At 39.1% G+C, this 22,704-nt stretch overlaps 1 protein-coding gene across 7 annotated transcripts in view; it reads left to right on the top strand.

The window, feature by feature from the left end:
- Positions 1-22,704, top strand: part of LOC109858466 (nephrin-like) — a 174,383-nt gene that overhangs the window by 63,848 nt on the left and 87,831 nt on the right. The gene's annotated exons all lie outside the window — the stretch shown is intronic.

The following is a 22,704-nucleotide window of genomic DNA, read 5'->3' as shown; positions in this document are numbered from 1 at the left end:
ATTTATTATATATTTATAATATTATACTTTATATTGTATTATATGTATTATATACATACTACAGTAATGTCACTGACCTCGGCCGCGCGGCCTTGGCGGGGCACTGACCTCGGCCGCGCGGCCTTGGCGGGTCACTGACCTCGGGCGCGCGGCCTTGGTGGGGGGGGTCACTGACCTCGGCCGCGTGATCGCGGCGGGATCTCTGACTTCACGTGATTACGGTATATATATATATACCCTAATAAGCAAATTATGAAAATATTGCACAAAAATAGCATCATGAATAACGACGATCTTGCAATGATTGCACTAAGATGATTCGCCATAACGCAACAGTTTTGTCGAAATAAAATTTTGTAAATAATATTTGTCAAAAATTGCGAAAAAGTCGGCATGCATTTCCATAAGTATATACATGAATTAAGGTGATTTTTCATATGCAATTATATTTCTACATATTTTAAACATATAGCTGAAATTTTTTTCTTAATTATTGGACAATTTCTTTTTGAAATTAATTTTGCAAATCTACTGTTAAAATGATTTGTCATATCGTTATTCTTTTGCCGAAATAGTATTTGGAAAGTAATTTTGGAAACAACTACAAATATTTGATAAAAGATCAATGTTTTTACATCTGTTTCCTAAAATATATCTGTATAATTGCAAATTACAATTTTGTGCAAGATTTCGTCACATAATTGTATAAATGGTTTCCTATCAGGATATATACATGTGTATGTGTGTTATATGTAGATATAAAATATTATATATATAATATTAGAATATTATATATAATATATATAATATTCTCCTTTTTACTCTTTTCCTTGTCACGTGACTTTAGTCACGTGTTGTTTTTCCATTCTCTCTTTTTTCTTTTATTTTTCGAGTTTGATTATCATGCGTTATTTCTGACATCTTTCATATGGACATCATGTGTATTATATAGTTTGTAAGACGTATATACTAGCTGTCATTGTGGCAACAGTTCGTGTTCACTGATACAACACGTTAAAATAAAAACAATAATAGCGTGCGCGTAGCGCGCGCTTGTGTTGTCCTAGTACGATAAAATTTTAATGAAACACGGATACATTGGCAATAGTTGTAACGCAAAATTGTAAGTAACATTTTTGTTTTTAGCACAAACGCAATTTTTGAGAAGTAATTCAAAATTCTATTGTGCGAGAAAAAATATCTTGATATTTTTTCTTCGATTAGTACCGAGAACGCGACTCAAGAAGCTGTTTATCAACCGCACGACTAGCATTTTTATTTATCCTTTGTTACTCTCCTTTGCTATTTTTTTTATCTGCCTCTTGTCCTGCGTTTGATCTTTCACCTGTATTAAATCCATCCGCTTTCCACCATCTTCCGACAAATTCAATCAAATGTGGACAAGGAAATCGATAGTCTCCTTCAATAAAACTGCACTTTTGTAGGACTCATATTTCAGTTTTTAATTTAGTGCAAAGTATTTGTGTTCTATTTTAATTGTATGTACAATATTTTTTGTAGAAGATCTTTTGCATTTTTCGAAGATAAATCGTTCGATTAATTGCTCGAAGCTATGCAAATACAATTTAATGTGCATTACTGCGGTGGATGTCACGATATAAAAAATGTCTCGGGGTTGATGGCGCATCAGGTCATGAATCATAACGGATTCCACATCCTCTCTTTTGGATTCTTTTTTTTTGCTGGAAGAGAGAATCATGTCTTTGTGTTCCGGTATCAAAAGAAAACAAGAAGATTCGCGGACGGTTCACCTGTTATATTTTTCTGCCTCGGTGAGCTCGTCCGTTTTTGAACGAGCGTTCAATATCCCACAGAATTCTTTTGGCCCTATCGCGGCGCCGTTCTTTCTAACGTGCCACATCGGGTCAAAGAGTCATATATTTCTCCACTGTGAGTTAGATAGGGAATTGTCAACTCCCCAACAGCTTGCGACTATTACGATGAAAATTGTTTTTTGCGATGAAAAGATCTTCGGGAGCGAACAAAATTCGATATCTCGTGACATGTATTTTAATGTGTCGTTTATATTGCATGTATAAAACCAGGTTTTAATATAAAATAATCAAACTACATTTAATTTTATTAGTTCAGACAATATTTTCTGTGCACATTTTTGTAAATAAATTTTAAATATTGTGAAAGAAGTAATTGAAACTCTCGTGTAAAAAAAATAAATATCTGTATTTAATTAGAATTTTATAATTATGTAGTGTTTTACTTTTAATTCGCTTACAGTTATAATATGTGTATTACTTTATATATATATATANATAATTATGTAGTGTTTTACTTTTAATTCGCTTACAGTTATAATATGTGTATTACTTTATATATATATATATATATATATATATATATATATATATAATCTTAATGAATCTTAATGAATTGAAGTTACTATCATGGTTAAAATTCAGTGCGTGGCTGATTTTATATATCATATCCATTAAAATATTTTAACTGAGACAAGATTAACCGTTGTGTAACATACCTAGAAGCATGATAAAAAACAGAAACTGCACAGTCGTACAAAAAACCTAATCTCATTTGTCGTTTTACAGTCTCGAAAATTGGTCATGTTGTACGTGCGCGCATATTTTCGTTTTTACAATGCTAAAAATCCGCACATCTCTACACACGTCCAGAAATAAATCACGAATTGCGACAATTCTCGTATATATACGTATGTATATATTTTTTCTTGACGCGACGCGACGTATCACGATAAAAATTCGCAGGGACACGTATTAAAATTGAATACGCCGACGACGTTTGGAAACGGTCGTACGTCATATTCCTCTTAGCGATCCGACTATTCTCTCTGATCGTCGGATTGAAGATTCGGCAAGGATATACGCAGGGTCCTACTTTCGACGAAATATCTTCTCTTTTGTAAGTCGTATCGATGACAACGACAACGTATCGAGGGAAGGTCGCAGTTGGAAGTTATTCCAGTCACGCCTGCGATTCACCGTCATCTTCGATATCCCGATTCGGTATGTCCTGTCGTTCTTGTCTGACCTGAGACTCGTTCCCAAACGTGTCCCGCGCCGAGTGAACAACTTCTTTCGTGACGTTTTCGCGCCGAAAGAGGTTCACGCTTCTCTCTCAATTACATTGTTTTTTCTTAACAACCAAATAATTTGCCAATTTCTAGACAAACTTGACAAACGTGCGTAAAGTATTTACGTATGTGTTGATTCAAATTCTATTGCAATCTTAATTAAATGTTTAGTATTCTGAAATTTGATTGTTTTACGACGCGTTATTGTCGACTTTACAAACATGTTACACTGAAGAAGCAAATGTATTATATCTTACGGCGCAACTGCGTATATATCTTGCAATTGTATTATAGTTGCTTCAATTAATTACGCGGTAGGATTAATTACTAAACAGCTATGATCGATAATGGAGCGGCAATAACGCGGGAAACTGCGGTTGTTATCAACAGAATTACACTGATTTCACGATGGAAACCTCACCTATTGATTTTCTATTATATTATAATGCAAATGTTATTGCTTGATTAATTATTACACCTTTTTTTATATTTGTATTCGTGATAAACAAACAAAAAGAATTTTGAATAAATAATCACATAAAAACGGTAAAAGATTTTTTCGACGAAACAAGCTTTTTTAATGTTTCAAGTTAAACCTGTGTGTATCACTTCGGTTTATAGCCGACGAGGAAACGTGATCCGGAGAAGATACGGGAGCGCGGCGATCTCTTAAAAACCGGCAACGATCGTCCTTCGTATGATAAATACGCGGATCTTCGCGGAGCAGCAGGTGCAACGGCGACTAAGTATGTAATATCATTCTGAGTCGGCAGTAAAAATTCTTCCGGGACTTGGCGCGTGCGCGCGTGATCTATCCTCACTAGAAGGCTAAGCGACTCGCAAAGAGATTCTCTCCGGAGAATATCCTCGTGACTCGAGTAACGACCGTCGTCGCGGAAAAGCCTCGCGTAAGCCCGACGCGGAATGCGGCGGCGCGTTTGTTACGGGAAAATTGTGAAACACGGCAATTTCGTAACGGAAACTTTATTCGCCGATTTATCCTTATAGCGCAGCGCGTAATACTGCGAGTAATACTGCCATAAATATATGCGACCAAAAAGTTTTCTTTTTGCACATCCGTAATTATCCGGCGATAGAAATAACAGTTTAAACCGCGATTTTTTTATTGAATCGTAACAAAAAAATACCTTTTTCCGGTACGCGAGATTCAAGCAAAATAAATGAGTAAATCGATCGGGCGAATGCACGCGCGATATCTCGACGACTATAAAATCGACGATATTGTTCTCTACGTCGTCGTTGTTCGTATATCGGCGGCGTAACGATAACGCTCGGTAATAGCGAAAGATTCTCGCGAAGTCGACGACTTTTCTCCGGTCTTTCGCTGTCGACGATTACACGTCGTAACGACCCCGTAGAAAGATTACGCGAAGCTCGAAATTCGTCGCTCAGAAAATCTTGCCGCTGTGACGATTATACGTTTACTCTTCTTTTTTGAGGAGCGTAAACTCAGGATGATATCGAATAGATCCGCCGTAAAAGTCGGGCAAGACGTTGACAATGGGAAATTTCCGGAAAATACGACGAATCGCTCCGGAATATAACCCAACACGGATCACAAACTATGTAAAACGTACGCGGCTGCGTTTTTCTCACGTATCTTTTCCGCTCCGTACATTTTCCTGCCCGTTTTCCCAAAAACGCGGCAATTTCGCGCCATTTCAGCTCACAAACGTAAACAACCAGAACTTAAACGAGAAAATTCATAAAATATTGAACATTTATTTTTTAGCAAGCTTGTGTAGTTTTGACACGTTACTGCATTAATTTTCCTTGACGCATAATGCATAGTTTTGTCGGTAAATTTTCATGTTGCGAATCGCGCTGATTAAATCAATCGTTGACATCGTTCACAGATTTAATCAATCGCATTTTATTTATTATTCGCTATAATCAAACGTTCGCAAAAGCTCTTAGCGAATGATTCGTCACGTGCGCGGAGTAGAGCGCGTGTTCTCGCATTTCTTCGTAAGAATCCGAGGCACGACAACGGTTTAAAAAAAAAAAGATATGCGAATGCGCCGTTTGTGTTGCCGTTCGCGGCATTCAACGACAAATGAAAACGCGGAAGAAACTAAAAGATCTCGACGACGGAAAACGTGGCGATAAGGTGTTCTCGTAAGAATACGCGTATTCAGCGCGCCGCAGGACTCACTTAACTGTCTTCCTGTTTCTCAACCTCCTGCTCGCTCACCACCGAACACCACTCTCTTCCACCCGGGATTTTCATTCCTCTTTTCTTCGCGTGGGGTTCCGTTGGAATTTGCCGAGTATTAAAAGAACAAGATATCCCAACGCGCGAGGTTCGCTTCTCCTTTATTTACCGTGAATGAGAAAACGCTACGCGCAGAAAAGAAGAGAGCGACGAGAAAATAATGCCTAAGAGAAAGATAGATATTGCTTTATTTATTAGGCGCTCTGGAGAAGTCTTTTCAAGCGCAACATAAACAAAAAAAGAACAATGATGAAAATTGATTAAAAACAAAAATAATAATAAACGAGAGAAAAAAATATTTAAGAAAATAAACACACAAAATGCTAATTATAAAAAATATAAAAAAATCTTTTATAGCGCAACGAAAAGTTTTAAGGAACAATTAAATAATTTTATAAAGAACACTTATACAGGACGACAAATGTGTTTACGAACTCTCTTATCTAACGAGTAGTGCGATGGTTAATTACTTAACGTCCGTTTGTATGATCTCTTTCTCTTTGTCTTATTTTTGTTTCTTACTATTTTTCCTTGTTTTATCAAGTTTTTAAGTATATCTTGTCTTGTGAATCTTTATTTTTTAATTTTAATTAATTGTTGTATTTATTTTTTCATGATTTCTGCTGGAAAAGTTTTTTCCGTTTCTACATATGAATTTCTAAACAATTTACGTCGCGATTCGTGCATCTTCACATGTCACGTTTTATTTCATTATAGAATTGCTCTCTCACGAAAATGCGCCCACTGGTAATATTTTCTAACTCTCTTTACGGGCCTCTCCCTTTACGTGTCAAATTCGCAGGAACTTTCTTTGACGCACGATGTCGCGTTTCAAATCGATCTCTGGCGGATGTATACGTAGACATCGTCGGCGTGTCGCGGTGCAAACGAAGCGTGCACACGCGCTACAACTCCCTGCGGAGATTCGTCGCGAAAATTCTCAACGAGGTTAAACGCCAAGTTCTCCCCTAACTAAATAATATATATATATATATAGGTATATACTTTTCTCTGTCGTCGACTTTTTATTTCACGCGCTTTTTGATTGACCGAAGACAGAAATTTTCTTCTTCTTTTTTTGTTTTATTTCAAGCCGGTTTTTTCTTCTCAGCGATGTAACGCTCCAATTTTTGGAAAGAAATATTTTACATCTTGAGAGTGGCGGTGGGGAACACGCGTGGGGATGAGTGATGGTTCTCGACGAAACGCTTTTGGCGAGGATATTTTTGAGGCAGGAAGCGACGAATAAAGATCTCGGGGCGTTTTCTCGTGTGGCGCGCGCGTTACGGACGCGACACGTCCTAGGAGACAAACGCCTTTGAAGTTGCATCGACATCGACAGCAACTCGATTCCGGGAACGTGTTGTCAGCTCGTTTCTCCCCTGCGGGATATCCCGGGTATTTTCCCAGGATCTGAATGCACGGCAACTCCGGAGTGCGCGCCGACTTGCTTGCGCGCTCGCTCGGCCGAGTACCGCTGAGAGTTTTACGAGATTCCTCGCTTTGTCACACTTTTCGGTTACTAACTTTGCCGAAGGAGAGTCGCTGCATCGACACCTTTGAGAATGCGCGACGACAACTACGACAACGACACCGACTCGATTTAAAGGAACGCATTGTCGCATGGAAAAATCCTACGAGCCCGTAGACGGTATATTTATCCATCGAGCAAGATCGATTCCCCTCACCCCTGTATAGTTCAGCTCAGAACTTCTTCCTTCGAGCCACATGGAGCTAGCGGCTCTATGGAATAGCGGAAACTCACATTCGGGATCCATGGAAGCAAATCGGAAGAATAGCGACGCTGACAGTTATGAGAAGCGTGCATGTGGAATTGTGTAAAACGTTCTGTTGAATATGCGGACTCAACGAACGGATTGATTCGCGGCTTATATTGCGATATGGTTTTGTTTGTTTACAAAAAGAATAGCGAATAGAGAAATTTAATAATTTTAGATTAAAGCGTGTTCTCTCTCGTTGACATCAAAGTCTCATAACGTAAGTTTGGTAATATATTCATAAACCGGCTCGCAAGGGATGCTCTATTATGTACAGGTAATTTCAAAACGCAGTTGATCAACACTGTGATAGGGTATCCTAAGTTCCTGGTAATTAAGTCTCCAATTAAAATTTGATTAAAATTGGCTTCACTTAACGTAGAGAAGGCACTACGGCGCGGTGAAATATACACCTTTCCCTAGTAGCCGCATCGTTGAAACTTAATTCATCAAAACTTAATTTTTAATCGCTTACAGCTGAAAAATGATCGATGCGTAAAGCCAACAGCGTCATTCTTCTCATGCTTCAGACGTTGTTTGGCATCTAGTGTTCGCGAGGGATAAAACGCGAGATCATCCTGTATTATGATTTATGATAAGACTCATTAGTCTTTGTAGCACACACACACACTTGATTTATTACCAAATCAAGATAAACGTATCTCGCAAAGCCGTGAAGCTGAAGAAAATCTCCGAGACTAAGATAATTTTCCCAAGTGAAGTAAATCATTAATTTACTAAATAATGGAATCCGATATAGTCTCTCTGCTTAACTTCTCTTTACGTAATTTGATTGCCTTTCAGTGATTAAATTGCGAGATAAAACTGTCTTTTTCGCGAGACAGACGCAATAATGAAATCAGAAAAACATATCATATTTATCAGAGGAAACTCTTCTCGTGGTTTTTTTCGCGGTAAGCGCCGCCAATTTATTTTTACAAAAAAATAAATGAGAAAATTGATCGCGAACGATTTCTTCGCAAAAATGGCCAGAAAGTTTTCCGCAAGACATGAGCAGGATGAAGAACGGCGATTTTTACAGACTCGTAAACGGTCTTCTAGTGTCCTCGTAACTGAACCGGCACCCTTGCTCCCCATATCTTCTCTGTCCCCGCTTCTTTTGACACAATCGTTCTTTCCACCGGTATCTCGCTCCATCGCCTTTCCTCTCTCCCTTGATGTCACTATTCACTTTGCGCGTGTCATTACACACGCGCAATCTTCCCAAGTAACGCGAATCTACGCTACCTTGCCGATCGTGCCGTTTTCTTTCTATCGTATTTGAATATATTATTCAAATAATATATTATTCAAGAGAGAAGTATATATACATATATTAATAATAAGTCATACTAATGAGACATAGATAAAAGAAACAAATAAATGCAGATTTCTGAAAAAATTTTTAAAAAAACAGTATAAAACTAAATTTACGTTAATGGATTTTTTCTACATGTTTCAAAATTGCAATATGACTAAATAGTTCAAAAATTTACAAGATTATCAGTTGGATTGTGATATAAGAATAATATAAGAAAAATATATTAACAATGTAATTTCTACTATATCATAAATGATATTTTTCATCTGTGACGCTCGTTTCAGTTTGATATATATTATTTATACGGTGATATTTTTCCATTATTTCCGTTTTAGTTTGCATCCGTTTAAGTGAAGTATTACTTCATATTTTGAACCGACAGAAATTTCTTTGCTTCCGACAAAATTGCACCGTTTTTCGGTTATATTTTGGCTTTTATCGGTTTTATCGATATTTCAAACGCTGCAATTCGGAAAATCTACGCGCAGTTTAAACAAAACCCTCATTAAAAACAAAACTTCTGTTTTGCGCATGGCGTAACATATGTAAAAATAATTCCAAGTTTGCACAATTTAACCAAAACCCAAGCGCGATCGAGAGAAAAGAATTACATTTACATTTCAAACCGAGATTCGATACGCGACTTCTTGCAACCAATCTTTTATTGAAATCTTGGAGATTTATCATGACGGAGTCTCTTAAAATTTCATGTTTTGCGCGTTATTAATTTATTTTGACTACATGTATAACTATATGAACTGCTAGAGACATTCTCACTTTTTCTATCTTTACATTACTTTGCCATGTAAGATGCCTCATGCAATGTTTCTTTGACTTGCATGTATTTGACGTGTTGTTGGTTTTGTTTTAATAAACGGAGATGTTACGGGCTTTTTTGTGACAAATTGAACATATTTCATCGTGTAATATCTATTATTAACATGTAATAAGATATATTACTTTTTAAGACAAGAGTTTGAAAAAGCCGCCAGCAATGGTTTTTTTATTCACACACAAAAACCAACTGAAACCAGAAAATTCCGGGAAGTAAGCAAAACTAAAAGTTCAAGAAAGTATCGAAATTTATCTCGAAGGCTACACTTTTGTTGGTAATGATGCAGAGCTTACGAAACACTCAGTATATAACGTATAAAGTAGCGGGGGAACGATTTTAGCGAGCGCGATAAAATTTGTCAGCCGTCGCTGGTCGAGGCCAAGTGATATCGAGTGGGATATCGAGATTTATCGTGGCGCGCGATCCTCCTGAGCTCCGTTCTCGTGGCATCGTCGCCGGTAGTGCGATTCCGATTGAATCTCTTGAATGAGAAAAAGAGGACGAGCAGAGAAGAGAGTAAGAGAGTAAGAGAGAGAGAGAGAGAGAGAATAGAGTGTGTGTGTTTCGCTGGTCGATACGGTCGATACCCGAGAATTTGCACGATCCTTGCATCGTTTGACGTTTTCCACCATCTAGTCTAGCTGCACGAATCGATTTACGATCGGACCGTTCACCGAAATATTCCGCGATTTGTCGACGGAAGGCTCTACGTAATCCGTAATAAAGAGCCGTTCCTTCGAGCCGCGAACGAAATAAAATCTTCGACCGGTGCAATATAACCGGAAAAAATCCTCGTTATTCTCTCTTCCTTCTCTCTCTTTCTCTCAACTAGGAGAAGGACAGGCGATTATTCAAATATTCAAACTTTTTTAGCAGGTCAATGCTGTCGATTATTTGACTTGTTTTTGAGTGTGGATTAACACAGGTCCATTTCACAGCAGAAATATATATTCGTTAAAAACTGTCACTCAAAAATTGTGACTTAATCATATATATTTGGATGTGTTTGAAGATATTTGATTTTACTGTCAAGGTATAGCATTTTACAAATAAAAAAATAAAAAGAATATTCAGATTTAAAAATAATTAATTTTTAAATATATTTATATGTAAAGGTTTAGTTTCAAATAATTATTGATAATATATTAAGTTAGATTTATTTCGAAATCGTGCTTTGGAACTTAAGAAGAGCAGAATATCCGCGCGATGATACGCACGAAGATTTAAGACTCGAAGAATCGGAGAGATTCAATCGCACTGAAAACGGCCATCCGATAAATCTCGATATCGCACTTGACATCATCGCGGTCTGCTTCAGCCAGCGACCGCTGGCAAATTTTATTACGCCGTAAACCTGCGCGCGTTTGTATTTTCGTACAAAGATGAGAGAGTTTCGTGCCGCATTGATCGCACGGTCACCATAAAAGAACGTGACTGATAGCCATACGAGACTAATAGATTTGCAGTGTACAATTCATTTGTTATTGAATAATGCGGATGTTAATACATACAAAAAAAAAGAAAAAAATAAGCGCAACATACATATAACAATTTACAAAACAATTCGAATAAAATTGATTACATCTATCAGCGACAATAAAATTGTTATAAACAGATCGATTTGCACTTTTTATTTGACAATACGGTGCCAGTTTTGCTCCAATAAAATTTGATATTTGATGCTTTCCGATAAAATTTTACATGGAAAGAAACAAAATGATATTTCCAAAAGAGGGAAACTCGATTTCGCGCGACACAGCACGATGGGAAATCTCAAGTAACTCAGAAACAACGTTGCATTCTCGCTCTTTTCCGTTTGGAAGGAGCATTCGAGTTTGTCGATTCTTTATTACACACATCCTTTGTTCTCCGCCACACACGATCCACTCGATGATTTCGATCGTCGAAGAGATGTATCAATATGATATAGTTTTCTCCCTCAGTCTTCGTTCATGAATATAAATTTTGTGCAAGATGGCGTATGCTCTTTCGCTTGCCGTCAACGACGTCGGTCGTGTCGAAATAATTTGCTGCATGTGTTCACAACGAGAGCGTGAGAAAGGTACATTTTATCGTAAACTACAAGTGTCGACAAATATTACAGTTACATCTATGTAAATATACGCTTGTTTGTGTAAAATATATATACGATAGAAATTACCGGCGGAAAAAACTTTCTGACAATTGCGCAAAATATTAATTTTGAGTACAGTTTTTATACGTATATATAAGGCATAGGAGAAAAAACTCAGGAAACAAAAATTCACATTTGTGTTTTGTTTCTCTCGACACATCAAAAGCAACGTTATAGTGACGTCAGTCGTTTCTAGACGAATTTCTCTGTTATAATAGGAGTGTCGTCATTTTTCTTGTCGTGAGGACACAATTTTCGTGTCTTACGAGTACAATTTTTGCGTTCCTTCGAACGATCCTTTTATCGCAACATTCGTCGCCTTAATCCTTCCCGAAAGATAAAAGCCTGTATAAATTACGAAACGTGCCGCGAATATTCGATCCGCAGTCGTGTCCAGGCTCTCCTTTCTCGATTATCCTCTTCTCCTCTCACGTCTCCACCGCGTCTCTTGATCGTCCTGTCACGATCCACTATATCTTCCTCGGGAATAGCTATAAAAATTGTATTAAAAGCGCGCGATCTCTCCCTCTCTTCACTATCGACGGGAATGTCGAGAAGAGGGACGACGGGGTGAGTCCGTCGTCGTTTCGTCGAAATAGAAACACCGCGGTGTTTTACGGTTTGTACCTTCCGCGGAAATTGGAAGTTTTACGAACGTCCGCGTCGTCGACACGGGAGGAAACGTGATCCGCGGCTACGTTCACGTCCCAAGTGTTATACCAACTCTTTCCTCCACGTCGCCATTTTATATCTCTTTATTTTTCAAGTTGTAATGACAATCGCACTTTGCGAGCAACTTTATTTATAACTAGTCTAATAGTTATCGCAAATTTATCTAGAAAAAATCTATTTAATGTACCTATCTGAAATTTTTTTTTCTCCACATAAAATAAACCCTAAAAAATACATTATTTTTAAAAGTCGAATATCACTGCTTACCAATACTGCACAACTACTGAATACCTCAGACATATTTTTCGAACTTATGCTTATATTTGTGGAGTTGGCGCCCGGGTTACTTGTTTTGACACTTCTGTCCTTACTCAGTTCCGCTTAAACCTTGCGCTAGGTGGCCGCGCGTCTCGTTTGTTCTTCACGATTTCTTCTTTCAAAGTGAATTGAAAAGTGAATATCTCAGAATGTCGAATAAAATAATGGACAACTATCGCGGATCGATAATTAGCTCTCGCGATTAAATAGCTTTTTATGTTGGTAATCATCTTAATTTGAAATTGACGTCCGTGCGGTTTTTGTTTAGAGTTGTATAGCCCCCGTCTCTGCGTAATTTGGTGTACACCTCGTAACGAGATGACTGCGCTCGCTCGTCGCGTCTTTCAAAGTGAATCACAAAGCGCAAACGAGTATCGAGAGTATTGCATAAAACATCGGGCATTTATCGTGGATCGGTAATTAGCGCTCACGATCGCGATTAATATCTTTTTATGTTCGTAATCGTCTTAACTTTATTTTCATCGAAGCTTTATTTGGGATGGAGTAAAGTCGTGCACAAACGCAGAGTACTTTGAGTTATCGTACATCAGGTGTTCCGTGAATGTTAAACAATGTTGTAAGTGTCGTGAAAAGGAACGTAATTAGAGAGCGCGAGTGAAATTAATCGCGACTTGTACACGTCGGTGTAAACAACAATGGAGCAGCGAACAAACAATTAGAAAAAACACTGACATTGGTGAGCCTATACTAATTACATTACACCAATTAAGAAAATGAATTCATTACTGATCACATCCCGAGTAAATCACTGTATACCGTTTATCATCAAAAATGAAAACCGATGAATATATAATATTGTCAAATGCACGTATGATACAGGAATAATATGAGAATAATATAGGAATAAATATAGGAATATTATGTTACACTGTTTTGTCTGAACTGTCGCGCGATAGAACGAGATGCTTCGATATAATTAATTTTTATTGTAGATTTGTACGCACTTTTATCATCATCAAAAGGTGAAAACAAAACTATTAAACAATTAGATTATATGTATTATATTTGCGATTAATAGTATGACATATAAAAAAAGTTGCACACATTTTATCTACTACCTACGTTAAAAACGCCTTGACAAAACCAGGTACTCGATAAAAGAATTTGATGGACAAATTGAACGGAAGCGTTCCTCGAACAGAAGTCACGGAGTGTCCTGTCAGCATTTTGGAGGCGAATTTTACCGAGTAATTACCGAAGGGAAATACGACATTCGAAAACGTAACGGGCGGACGCCGCGGAAATCACTCGTGCGGAATAAAAACCGCAATTCGAATCTGAAAAACTTTTTTCGCGTTGCAAGTGACGGGGGCGGGCAGAGTATTTGATTGAGAGTGGAAAATGACGGCGGAGAGCGGAAAAAGCTTGATCTCGCGTTATCTCGCTAACTTTTGGTGCAAATTTCCGTTTGTTCGCCCACTTTATTCACAATTACGTGTCACCGATTGCTAGTGTGATGCTCTCTCAAACGTTGAAACTGTTACACGGTAATGTAGAAAGTGAGTATCTTATATAATCACTAACATATAACTATGACAGTAAATTTATTAAAATTGATTTCAACAGTATATATTTATTTATTCTAATTGTCTTTTTTAAAATAGTTATCGATGTGGAATCGATAAACAGCTTCTTGCTCACCGAACGCAAACTCATGTTTTTCAGTACCTTGCAAATTTAATGATTTTACTCTCTCTTGAGTCATCCTTTATTGAAAATATTCAATTGCTGTTTGATGTACAGCACATCGATAAAAGACCATCATGTGCGAAACACTCGTAAAACTGAATGCGAGATTTATCTTTTGCTAATTAAGACTTCTTCGCTGGGCACTTTTTGAATATACCGTCTTCTTTCAGACTCCTTATTTTATGTTTTGTTTTAGCTCTGTTCGATGCGATATTCTAAAAGAAACGTTTCTTCTTGAAAAAAACTCGAGATATTTGAACAATAAAGTAAAATTTTTATATTTGACATCATTTGCAATCACAGCAAATCCATCTCGATATAACTCGAGATTAGTTGACGAATGAAGCAGTGATAACTTGGTAGCATTCAATATGCAACACAGAAGCATACGTAGCCTGTAATGAACGCAAACTTCATACCAAAGTTTGAGCAACAATATGATTACGATATAGTACTTCAGGTTAACGGTATATATTCTGTGCGAGTAACTCGCGCCTCAAATTAACGATGTAAATAATCAAATAGTAAATATATGTGTGTGTGTTCTCTCAATATCATGCATTTCCTAATTATTGTAGAATTATTAATTTTCTACAGTCATTCCACTTCTTCTTTTTAACACCACTCGGCTTAACAATGTGTTCCCTTTAACACCACTCGTGTTGTCAGTTTTGTCTTTATCGTAAAGAAGAAAAATTAAAGGACCTTCCGTGTATACGCAGTCAAAAGTTTATAAGGATCAGAATGATTTATGATGTTGGGATAAGAAAGAGTCTTCTTTCAGGGAGAAAGAGAGAGAGATCGAGTACCCAGATAAGTGACCGCTTCCGGTAATAAACCGAACGTAGAATGACGGAGAAGAGCAGTTCTTTGTTATTGTTGTTAGTTAATAAACGTTCGATATATATATCTCTTTTATGAATCGAGGATGAAAAAGTGAGATCACGAAAAGATTTATACAGGAGAAGAGTAGTTGGAGAGGATGTAACAATGAACGTATATTAAACGCACACGTGTCGAAAAATTTTTTTGTCTCTTACGTTCCATGCGAGGATGTTTTAATAACATTTATAAATATGGTGTCGTCGAAAAAGAAGATGAAGCGCGCTTTTATTAAACAGGGATCTCGTCGGCAAATCCTACAGGATATGCGCCGTCTCTTGTTCAATATCCCGTTCGAGCGCCACAGTGTGCGTTTCGGAGTCCCGTCAACTTGCGACAAAGAGCGTCCTTAAATTCCGCAGACTATATGCGACGGTGCGCGTGCTTTGCGAGACGTTTCCGTGATAAAAATACATCAAGCAGGCACTCTCTCCGTGTCTGTTAATAAATAATGACCCATTGGAATGCCGTCGCGAAAAATATCGTCTCTCGTTTTCCGAACGATGTCGCTTTTTCCAAGTTTAATAAATGAAATGAAGTAATTTTCTCAATTTATAGATTCAGATCTTGTCTTGCAAAAAAACATTAAATTACAATTTTATTAAATTTCCGCGCGTTTTTCAATAACAAAAAATAGTTCTCTTTCGCTCTCCGCAAAAATATTGACTCGCAAATACCGCGCTCTCTTCGTGGCGTGCATGTTCGCGTCGCGTGAGAAATATCCGACCGTTTCCCCATTTCGACAGCTCTCAACGAACCACGAGATTTTTACGGAGAAACGCGAAGTTGGTAGCGATAAAGAGAGGCGGAGAGTCGTTCTCGTGGCACAAAGGAGGTACGTGTGCTGGTTGGAAAATACGAGAGTTGCAAGGAGGTAGGGAGAAGATGTGTTGCCGTTGCCGTCACTTCGACTCGCATGAAAATAGCATTGGTTCGACGGCGGCGGCGGCGGCGTATAGGAATTTTCTTAAATTTTTAACGGTAATCGTTACGTGGTCTTCGTCCGATACTCAGGTCACGCAGCCCGTCAGCCTCATGGCGGCAAACGCGGGCTGTTACCACCATATTGTGTGAAAATGTGTATGTGTAGGTGAGAAAACCCGCGCTGGCCCATAATTCAGAGAATACACATTCGTTTCTCTCTTTCTCTCTCTCCCTTTGCTCGCTTGGTTACATGTGCACTAACACACGCGTTTAAAAGAATGCAATCTACCACAAGAATTCAATAAGTTTCACGAATTGCCCGCGAATATTTTCTGTTACTTCAAGCAGTGTGTGAGACTGCAAATGTTTTGTATTCCTAAGGTGCGTATAGTATTTGTGCGACAACGTCGTGTGGATTTTGCGGCGAAAGAATACAAATATATAAACATTTTCATATTTCAGCAGCAATTCAATGAAAATGTGTTCTTTGTATCCCCAAAAACAACAAAAGATATCAATAATTATCGGACAAAATAAATTACGTTTGCAGTTTTGTTTTCCGGAACAATATTTAATTTCAACGTGAAAAATGACATTATTTTTGATAAACGCTTTGTGCGCGATATATAATCCAGAATTACAACCGCAAATTCAAAATTGAGAACAAAAAAATTTATGATTTGTAATGCCGATCAGTGTGCGACAACACGGCGGGCTATCAATCACATCATGTTCTTACTTGGTTACTTTGTTTCCATGATCCCTCGCGACGTGTACATGCTTTCTCGCTTATCAAATAGGGCATGAAGCACTTTAGGCGTATCATAAATATCTGCGATAACAGAAGTGTTCCCGTCGATCGTCAGCATTTCGCCTCAAACAGATATCTTGCATCCGCCGCGCCATTACATGATGATAAATGACCTTTTCACACCCCTCTTACGAGATGTGACATCGAAATAATGTTGAACTTATACATGTGACGTAGGGTGCTGTGTGCGTGAGAGAAAAAAATTCAATACCTCAGAAGGCTACGATATAACTTGCTCTTCCAACAAAATAAATTGTTATTTTGGCCTGGAATAAAATTGGAAAAAATATTACAAACATTATAATAAAAATATTTTATTTTTTATATAGATTATTTTTAAATATCTCACAATAATAATTTCTAGTAAACCATTTCGTAATATAAAGAACAGTTTTAAACGCAATAGTGCTCTCTCTATATTAGATGCATCGACGCTATAACTGTCAAAGAGGCAACGCGTAAACGAGAAATTGTGTTAAAAATTGCTTTGGCACTTTGCAGTCTCCATTAAAACGGAAAATGTTTTTTAAGATATTTTATATATATATATATATATATATATACATATATATATATACGCGTATACGAGAATTTTGTTTTGTTTCGTTGATGGCGCGCGCATGATACTTGATATACCGGTAAAATGTGTCGCTCCGTCAGTCCGCCGCGTCGCTTCATACTCGCAATATTTAATCGATGCACGTCAAAATGGAATAAAAAAAAGAACAGACACGGCGAGAACCGTAACGTCGAAGCGATAAAACTATCGCTCTTAAAATACGGTGGCCATATCGCAATATTCGTAATGCCTGAAATATAGCGGGGTATTATACCTCGCTGTGGCAATAATTTTCACGGGATAATACCGTTAGTAATGCACTAATACACGCGCGACGTTACATTACTTTTTCGCAATAGTAGCATCTCTCTATTGGAGCCACGTGTTACATTGTTGCATTTCCGCCGCATTCAGAAACGACAAATCATACTTTCCGAATTTGTCCCGAATTTTCTCGCCGATCAATATGAGTCTTGTCTTTAGTAAAATATGTTGCAAGTTTTATAGGTACCTTAAATTAGTTTTTTTTTTTGTATTTTTAATCAATTTCGATACAAGAACTTTGTCACTTATAATTTTGAAAGTTGACGTAAACTTTTTTCATAAGCTACAACATTTCTTTGAAATAAAGTAGGAACTTTAATCGGAATGATAAAATTTCAATTTCGAGGTGCTAACTTCACACGCGCGCTTTTTTTCGTGAACTCGAATTTCCCGTTCTCAAAGAACGGATGAAAGAAATGACGTCCCTTGACCGAGATTGAGTCAATCATAGCTCGAGGTACGGACAAGCGGCGTCAAACGAGCGGAAGAAAAAGAAGAAAGACGCTGAGTTATAGTAATTGTCATAGACGGCTGTCACGCGGCGCGTACACCGGGTGGCAACTACGTACCGTAGCTCGTAGGAAAACGGACGATGCTTTTGAATCTATAGCGGGGCGTGCTCTCGTAAAGGGGTAAACGGGGGAGAGAGAAAGGATGCACGCCCGAGCACGTCCCGCGCCGATAGCGTCGGAGAATATCCCGCAAATGGTGCATCCGGCTCGTGGCGAGGAAGAGATAGGTGCATCCCGGGGATGTTTGTGTACACACACACACACACACACACACGTGCAAATGCAACCCCTCGTATTATACGGAACGCGTACTGTCGTATATATGAGGTGTCTCGGATCAAGCACATCTCTTGTTACCTAGATTCTACGCGAATAAACTGGAGAAAGTAGCCTTTTCATAAGGGTTCATCAGAGTTCACAAAGGTTCATCGAGGAGTTCACACGTAAGATACAATGAACAAGAGTCGCTAATCGTACAACAATCGGATTTTAATAGCGTGCTTATATGTATCTAGACGTATCGTTTAGTTCCGACGGCATATTGCGCATAAAAATTACAATTACTGGCAGAATATTATATAAAATGTAATATTGCTAATTACATTAATGTAATAACTAGATTTTTATATTGTCTAGAGCAACCTTGATAAATATAACTTACAAAGTAAAAAGAAAACAGTTTTTTTGCCGCTTTAAGTCGCGATATCTTTCTCGTTTACGTGGCAACAAAAAGCGCGCAGTATTGTCGAGAAATCTTGCAGCAAGAAGTTAATGGTGTTGAAATTTTAATCGCTTCCCACTTACGAAAAATTTTCTTACTTTATCGCGCAGAATTTGCATGCGACAGGAAACATGTGTTTGTGAGAAACACTGAATATTATCCCGTTGCACGTTGCGCACCCGATGTGTTTGTGCGCGAATCGCATAAACACGGCTGTGTGTTGCCAAAGTGACATATATACACGGACGACGAAATAAGGAGCAAAACAGGACGTTAGCACTTCGAAGAGCCATCCAGGTACCTGTCGAACGTGACGAGACTGGAGGCGGTATCCACTTCCGTGTAGTTTTATGACCTGTATATCTCTGTTTCAGCAAGTTATTTCGCGCGCTATGTTTGCTCAAGCGAGAACACTCCATGCATTATTCATTTTATGCTTAATAGTTATTCGCATAAAAAACGCTCGTAAAACAACAAGATATTTTTGAAAATATAACAAAATTATATATTTTGAAACACATCTCATCGTGAGATAAAAAATTAGCGAAAGCGCGTAAAAACGACGACGGACAATTTCCTTCGTGAAGAAGAATACGTTCCTAATCGAGAAACTCGAAACGGTCACGTGCGGTTATCGCGGCTGCAATCCTCCGGACAAACGGCAGCACGGTACGACGAGAGAGCGAGCGCGTGACACACGATGGAAGTCCATAAATCTAATCGACGTCCACAGAAGCACGAACACGAGAGGGCAAAAAATGGTGAATCAAGTGTGTGTGTATGTGAGAGAGAGAGAGAGAGAGAAAAAAGAAAGAAAGTAGGGTGGTTCGTTAAATGAGCTTAACGTGTGCCACCTCGTGGTAAGGCATTACTCTCGACTAACGGGCCATGTTGGAAACCCTATTAGCAATATATTTTCCTCGCTCCGTCGGAGCCTCTGGCCCGCCATTGTGTTACCGGCCGAACGGTTTACACGTTGTTGTCGTTGGAAGCGCGCGTGTGTCCAGTGAGATTTTCGGTCCCATGGGCCGGAAGGGAGCACATCGATCCCTATCTCGTTCTCTGACGCTGATCCTCGTAGACGCGGCAGATTTGTGCGTCCACTGAACAAATTCTTCTCGATTTTCTGACCGACTTCTCGTCCTTAACGCTGCTGGAACAGCGGCCTGTTGATTTGCCAGCTGATAGCTAAGCACCGTTTCAAGTATTCCCAAAAGGTGTCGAATGCACAGTGATAATTTGCCGGAAGTTTATCGCACAACAATACTCAATCCGATGTATCACGATTTTTAATAGAGAAAACTTGGTTTAAATTATAATTGCACAGAAATACATATGTTTATTATTTTTAATTAGTTGATCAATGTTTTTGACTTTTACTAGGCGAGTAATACTGCGGAAAATTGCGGTAAATAAGTACTCTTGCAGCACTCAAACGTGTTCACATGACCCATAAAGCAAAGGAAAATAAGAGCAAAAGACATACTGAAACATGATCCCCGCAAGAAACTAGCGAGCGTCGACTTTTCAGGTGCACCACCTCGTGTCGCCCATTTATAAAACGACCGTACCGACAAGACAGCTTCGTATCCCGGTGGCTCTCCACTGTACAGCAGAATGTTCCGTAAAAGTTCGTACCGCGGATACCGAAGCCCGCATATGTTACCTTCGCCTTCTCGCCTTCTCCGAGCCATCCCGCGAGATTCCGAGGGAAACGTCAGAGGGATTCGCGAACCGGAGCGGCTTACCCTTTAACGTACGTGAACCACAGGACTATTCACCACCTCTCTCTCTCTCTCTCTCTATCTCCTTCTATCGTAGAAGACACGTGAATCCCGCGAATCATATATGTATACGCGCTATGTAGGGCGAGGGAGAGGTGGAGATCGTCCGAGATTGCTCCCGAGCTTTGCACATAGGACGTTTTGTATGACTTTGGTGGGGTTTTAGCGAGGTTTCGATGCCGCGAGCTCGACGACGTAACGGGTCGAATACCAAAATAGTCGCTCCGCGGACGGTAATAAATATGTAAAACTCGGGCGGAGAACAAATCGCACGCGGGAAGATTAATGAGTGGGTCTCTCGGAGAGGTTACGCCGCTAAGATTTCGAACCTTCCACGCGGCACGTATCGCGACGTTATATATTTCGGGTTATATCAATAAGTCAATGGAATGACGTTTCCCGATGGACAGCCGTGTAATCGGTTCGATTACGCTCGATACGCGTGTATACGTAGAATAACAATATGATAATATCGCGATAACACTGCTAACACTCGCCTGAATATTCATAAGATTAGCGTTTCCGCGAACGGCAATTTATTTTATAATTAGCCACGGAACGCGAGAAGTTACTACTAATTAGCGCTTGATATGATATTGTATACAATGCATTTTGCAAAATATGATATTGCAAAACCCGTAAAACCATGAGATTTACTTCTCAAGGGAATTTAACTTCACTGCGCTATCAGAGAGCAGCTCATTTCGAAAAAAAAAGAACATTTTTCCGCAACGTTCAAACGAAACGTGATAAGAATAGTCGTATATATGAGAATACATTTGTGTAAAATCTTTCCGTGAGAATGTGAGAGCGTTTTTTTCGATCGGACGTGCGCGAACCCCTCGTCATCTTTGTCGGTCAGGAACGTCGAGTGCGTCTCTTTCGGATTTTTTCTCTCGCAAGCGAGTCGGTTGTTGGAGGTAACAATGGTCGGCGGATTCCAAGAGGGTTAGAAGGGCGAGATAAAATTCGCGTTCCAAGAGTGTCGCACGGAGCGACGGATATCTCCCCGACGGATAAACGCCGCCATAAAAGGCCGTGAATGCTAGGTATTAGCGCCATTAAAGCGTCGCTTCGCGCGGGCCTGCGTTCGTGTAATCTTCGCCGAGATTACGACATCCGTCTAGAGAATCCCGGTGGGAACCTGAGTTTCTTTCTGCTCTCCTCTTCTGGAGAAGTTGCCAGCTCTTCAGCATATCGATTCGAGCTATAGTCTTATCAATCGGCGATCATCGACGCGTCCTCGAATCGTAGACGTCAATTATTCGGACAATGATAATTGAATTCTTTCCACGTCACTAATTTAATTATCAGACAATACGGTTTTACTTTTGGCAGAAAAAATCTTTAATGAGCAACTTGCTCCTAAGAATGCTTATGTTCGGCGAGGGACTAAAAATTTGTCTATACTCGTAGTTTTTAACGTTATTACAAGAAATTTTATCGAGAATTATATCAAATTAGAGGTCGAATAACATAATCGTGACACAGTCCGTTTTCGACATGACTGTGTCAATGCATTGTTTGCTTTGTGTAAGTCGAAGTCTTATATTTGTACAATATCATATTCCGTCGCGACATGTCTCGTGCCGCAAAGCTTTGAGCACACGTCGACAATAGCGACCTTTGTTTGTGCTCGTAGAACACGTCCCAAAAATATCGTCGCTTGAGATACTGCGCTCGTGCACGATCGTCGACAATATGAACAAACAAGTCACACGCCGAGGAGACGCGATAGTGGTACACAACACACTTCGTTCGAAGCGGAAAGCACCGCGATTTCTCGGACCATCTGCATAAATATGATTTTCACGAAATCTCGAACTCGCGAATCCCAAAGGAGAAAGCGAAGTCGATTTCTCCTAGGCTTACATGATCCGGGCGCACAGGTGGCCGCGATCGACATCAGCGGTTGCACGTGTCACCGCGAAGCTGCCGTAAACCGAATCGGAATATTTCGTTGCTTTGAGCATCGAGAAGCCGCGGCGAGTTTTGCTTATCGAGTTTCGCCCGCTCGTGAAAATCTACGAGACGCGTCGACGTTGCGACAATAGCCGGAGGCAATTTCCATTCAACATATCGGGACAAGACTCTCTCA

This window comes from Pseudomyrmex gracilis, unplaced genomic scaffold (genome assembly GCF_002006095.1).
Source record: "Pseudomyrmex gracilis isolate BER0280 unplaced genomic scaffold, ASM200609v1 scaffold_6, whole genome shotgun sequence".
Classification (NCBI taxonomy): domain Eukaryota; kingdom Metazoa; phylum Arthropoda; class Insecta; order Hymenoptera; family Formicidae; genus Pseudomyrmex; species Pseudomyrmex gracilis.
This window is presented reverse-complemented; position numbering and strand designations above follow the sequence as displayed.